Raw genomic sequence first — 5,815 nt, forward strand, 5'->3', positions numbered from 1 at the left:
TCTTCCTGAGTTGCTCTCCTTGTTTGAACTCTAAAGGAGCATCACCAATAATAAACTCGAAGGGGTGATCTTTTGTCCATTTTCTTTGTTGAGGTAGATTAGCTCTAGATGAAGAGGCCTCATTGTTGTCTTGATGTGTGATTGAGTTTTGATTGTTAGAAACTCCCCCTAAGTTTGTGGATCTTTGATTTGAGAAAGGGGAACTTTCTACAGGTGATCTATCTTGATTTCCAGCTTCTGTTGATAACCCGATGGATGGTGAGTTTTGAGTACCGACGGACGAGGCTGGTTGTCTCCCGACGGATAACGTAGATTGCCTCCCGACGGATGAAGCATTATGTAACTCGACAGATGTTGAGTTTTGTGCTTCATTTGAAGTGGACTTTTCTGCATTATCCTTAGATACTATTTCTTGATCACTTTCAGCATCACTGTCATCACTAACCATCTCTACATTATCAAATTTGAGGCTCTCATGGTAATCTCCATCTTTCAGTCCTTCAATCTTTTTATCATCAAACACAACATGTATAGATTCCACAACAATGTTGGTTCTTAGATTGTAGACTCTATATGCTTTACCAACAACATATCCAACAAAAATTCCTTCATCTGCTTTAGCATCAAACTTCCCATTTTGATCAGTTTGATTTCTCAGAATATAGCACTTGCAGCCAAAGACATGAAGAAAATTTAGAGTTGGCTTTTTGTTCTTTAGGGTTGTAATTCGAGCCGAGTCGAGCCGAGTTCGAGTTTTTTACAATCGAGTTCGAGCTTTTTTTTATCGAGTCGAGTCGAGCCTGAAAATAATCGAGACTGAATTGCGTGTTCGAGCTCGGCTTGGGTAATACACGAGCCGAGTTCGAGCAGTTCGCGAGTTTTCGAACTTAACGAGTTTTTCAACGAGTTTTCGAGTTTATCGAGTTTTTTCACATATTTTCGAGTTATCAAGTCCTTATCGAGTTTATCGAGCCTACGAGTTTATCGAGTTTTTAACATGTTTTCGAGTTATCGGGTTCTTATCGAGTTATTCGAGTTTTATTTTTACCTTCGTAAAAATATTTTTTTTTGAAATTTTGACTTATAATTTAAAAACATTAGTTTCACTATTAATAACAATAAATAAATGTTCAAAATAACATACATGTGTTCTGAGGTAAATCTAACAACATATTCAAATACATGTATAAACTAGAAAACAAATAACAACACCTTTGTTAGTATAATTTTTCAAATCATTAATGTTATTAATTTTGTTTAACTCTATCTTCATATTTCTTAAAAATGTACTTATTTTTCTATATTGTATATTGTATATCTTATATATATGATAAATAAAGTAAAATGATAATTTTATTATTGTCGGGACTCGGGGGAGAAAAGTAATTTTTATCTTCTTTAAAATAAAAGTACGCAATAGACATTAAATCATTAATAATAACGATTATAAAAACAATAATTTTAATTAATAGCAATACATCATAATAAAACTTTTTTTGGTGTAATTTATATCATAGTTGTATAATATACCTATTAACTTATCACTAAATTGTAAATTTAGATCTAATTAGTTGACATCTCAATTAGAATTTAGACAACTATCAAAAGTATGAATCGAATTTATAATAAAATATCAATATAGTAGTAATACATTATTACTATAAAGGACCGTTAGATTTTGAAATAAATGATAACTTTTGAATCTAAAATAAAGGAATATTCTATAGATTCATGATTTGAACAAAAAAATAGAAACCCTATATTGAATAGATTATTTGATGTAAAATTCGTAACTGTCCTTTTTATTTTAAAATAAAATCAAACGAAACTCGATAACAATTTTACTTGCTTCAACTCCAACTTGATTCTTTTTTGTTTTACTCTTTCAAATTATTAACTTCTTATTTTTCTATAAAATATTAATAATTGATGCAATACAAATCTAATTCAGTTCAAAACAAAATTAGTTTTGACTTATTATTTTATGAGTTTATGTTTTTATCTCTTCTGGTTTTATGGAATTTAATTATGTGGTGGATGATATAATATTCTAATTTGCTTAGTGACATTGTTACTTTTTACAATCATAGTACAATACTACACTAAATTTCAGGATTTATGTATCACTATTACAATGTTAAGTGTTAAGTTTGTTAATCAAATATGGTAGAATCGTAATGAGGTTATGAAAGACATGATTAGTATATTAAGGTTGACCAAAACAACACCCTTGGGTAGAAAAATGGATAATATATAGGAATGCATCTGAACTTTGAAGCAACCGATTGAAAAAAAAATAAATGCAAACATTTTCAAACAAATAAAAGTATGGAAGGGGTCCCCTCAAATATACACAAAGTGACAAAGGACTACCAATATCAAAATATATATATACATATCCAGAAAAAATTATCAATCATGTAAATAACAAATATAGAAAGACATAAGTCATATTAATAATATGAGTAAAATAAAATATCATTAATCATGTAAATAACAAATAAAAATAGCATCAAGTTATAATAATGGAAAAAAATAAAAATATAGAAAAACATAAGTAATATTAATAAAATAAGTAATAACATATATAAAAAATAAAAATATTAATTAAATATAAAAAATTAACCGAGTTCGAGTTCGAGTCGAGTCGAGTTCGAGTTTATCGAGTCGAGCTCGAGTCGAGTTCAAAAAAACTCGGCTCGACTCGAGTTTTTAATCGAGCCTAAAATCTTGTTCGAGCTCGAGCTCGATAACGAGTTCGAGTCGAGTCGAGCCGAGTTAATCGAGTCGAGTTCGAGTCGAGCTCAAAAAAGCTCGGCTCGAATTACAGCCCTATTGTTCTTGAACAATTGATATGGAGTCATGCATCTCACTTGATTAACCAGAGAAATATTCTGAGCGTAGCATGCAGTATTAACAGCTTCAACCCAGAAATATGTTGGCAGTTTAGATTCTTCAAGCATTGTCCTTGCAGCTTCAATAAGTGATATGTTCTTCCTTTCCACTACTCCATTCTGTTGTGGAGTTCTTGCTGCTGAAAATTCATGCATAATCCCATTTTCCTCAAAAAATGCTCTCATGACAGAATTCTTGAACTCAGTTCCATTGTCACTCCTGATTCTTCTAACCTTGAAATCAGGATGATTATTGACCTGCCTTATGTGATTGATGATGATTGCACTAGCCTCATCTTTAGATTTTAGGAAATATGTCCAAGAGAACTTTGAGAAATCATCTACAATTACTAGGCAAAATCTTTTTCTTGAGATAGACAACACATTGACTGGTCCAAACAAATCCATGTGTAGCAGTTGCAAAGGTTCTTCAATTGTTGAATCAAGTTTATTCCTAAATGATGTTTTAATCTGCTTCCCTTTTTGGCAGGCATCACACAGTCCATCCTTAGAAAACTCCACTAGAGGAATGCCTCTAACCAGTTCTTTCTTTACTAGCTCATTTATGGTCTAGAAGTTTAAATGGGATAGTTTCTTGTGCCATTGCCAACTTTAATCCTGACTTGTTTTACTGAGAAGACAAGTAACAGATTCTGCATTAGATGAGTTGAAATCAGCTAGGTACATATTTCCTTTTCTCACACCAGTGCGAACCACTTTGTTGCTTCTTTTATTAGTCACAACACAGGCTTCTGAGTTAAAGGTTACTGAGTTGCCTTTATCACAAAGCTGGCTGATACTCGACAAATTGTGTTTGAGACCATCCACTAAGGCAACCTCCGCAATGATGACATTGTCCTTTGAAATCAAGCCATATCCCACAGTAAAACCCTTGCTGTCATCTCCAAAAGTAATACTTGGGCCAGCTCTCTCCTTAAACTCTGTGAGTAGGGTAGAATCACCAGTCATGTGTCTTGAACAACAACTATCCAAGTACCAAAGATTCTTTCTGTTTCCCTGCACACATCAAAATCAAATCAAGTTGATTTTGGTACCCAAGTTTCCTTGATCCCTGCCTTGTTAGCTTTCTTTTTCTGTTTCTTAGGCTTTATCTCATTTGACTTGGGGATATCAGATTCATCCTTGGTCATTTGAGTTGGGCCTTTGAAACCATTCATTGCAGCATAATTATCATGCATATTATGGCATGCTATTATTAAACATTGTATTCCAGTATGGCATGCTAAATGGCATTTGTGGCATACTAAATGCAGCATAATAAGGATTAGGTGCAAATGGCATGTTAGAAAACTGTGCATTCATATTCTGTGTAGACATAGCATTCATAGGCATGGGAGGCATGTCATTCATGTTAGGAAATTGAGGTGACACAGACATGGAAGTAGGCATGGCAGATTTGCAATTAACAGACAAATGATTTACACTACCACACCTGACACCGATTTTTCTGGGAGCATATTTATCAGGTGTGTAGATATTGAGTTTGTTAATCCCTACTTTACCATTTCTATTGTTTTTCTTTTTAGTCTCTGTTTTTACCTCAATCTTTTCAAGTCTGCCACTTAACTGTTTGACAGTCATGTGACCAACATTAGTCTTTTTCCCTTTCTTAACTTGACTCGATTCTCCTGAAACAAAGTTCTTGGAAACAGACCCATACTTCTCATTCAGCTTAACAAGTTTGGCTTTGCTAATAGGCTTGCTCACAGCCGACAGATGAGGATTTTCATCATTCGACGGATAAACCTTTTTGTTATCCGACGGATGATCCTCATCATTCGTCGAGTCTACATCTGTTAGCACTCCATCTACCAAATTTGGTTCTAGTTTCTCTTTGTTCTTTTTTCTGGCTACATCACAGAAAGACTCAATTCCTTGAACTTTGGTGATTTGAGCATGGACATCTCTGGATGTTTTCCATGCCTTAATCACCTCTTGTTCATGCTTGAGCTGCTTTTTTAAGATTTCTTCTTTCTTCAAGGACTCAGTTAATTCCTCCTTGGCAATCTTACACTCAATTCTTAACTTTTCAAAATCAATGAACTGAGACTCAAGCACATTATTTCTCTCACTCAAAAATAAATTGTTTTCTTTGATTTTAGCATTTTCTTTAGTAAGAGACTTAAATGTAACACGCAAATGATATAGCTCTGTAGACATGTCATTTATGGCATCATTACACTCAGCTTTAGATAAATGTGCAAGGTTTGTAGTAATTACCTGATTACTTGAAGAACTTGTTTCTGTTTTATCAGACTTGGCCATTTGGGCTAGATTAATATAGCTGACATCTTCATCTTCATCCAGACCATCTATTGCCCAATCATTTTCTTGTGTTATGAAAGCCCTTTCCTTTTGTTTGAGCAGTTCAAAGTATTTTTGCTTATAATTCACATAAGCTCAAACTTTTTCTTGCTGGAATCTGACTTTCCACACTCACTGGCAAAATGCCCTGCTAAGCCACATTTGAAACATTTGAATTTTGATTTATCCACCATGTTTCTATTTGGCTTGGCTACTCCAAAGTTCTTCTTGAACTTGAGCTTGGCAAATCTCCTGGAAAGAAATGCTAGGTGTTCATCAATGTACTCCATGTCATCTTGGCTCAAAGAATCTTCATTCTTAGCTATAAGCCCATTGCCCTTGCTTTCACTGACCCTTGAAGTTGACTCAACAGCTTCCATCTTCACTTCCTTCTCTTTTTCCAACTCAGCAACTAGTGCAATGGATCCTCCTTTTTTCTTTCCTTTCTCCATCCTCTCATCTTTCTCTATTTCAAGCTCATAAGTTTTCAGGATGCCATAAAGTCTCTCCAAAGTAAACTCCTTATAATCTTGTGAGTTTCTTAATGAGACTGTCATTGGTTTCCATTCCTTTGGAAGAGATCTAAGGAATTTCAG

The sequence above is a fragment of the Apium graveolens genome, chromosome 4 (assembly GCF_009905375.1).
Source record: "Apium graveolens cultivar Ventura chromosome 4, ASM990537v1, whole genome shotgun sequence".
In the NCBI taxonomy this organism is placed as follows: Eukaryota; Viridiplantae; Streptophyta; class Magnoliopsida; order Apiales; family Apiaceae; genus Apium; species Apium graveolens.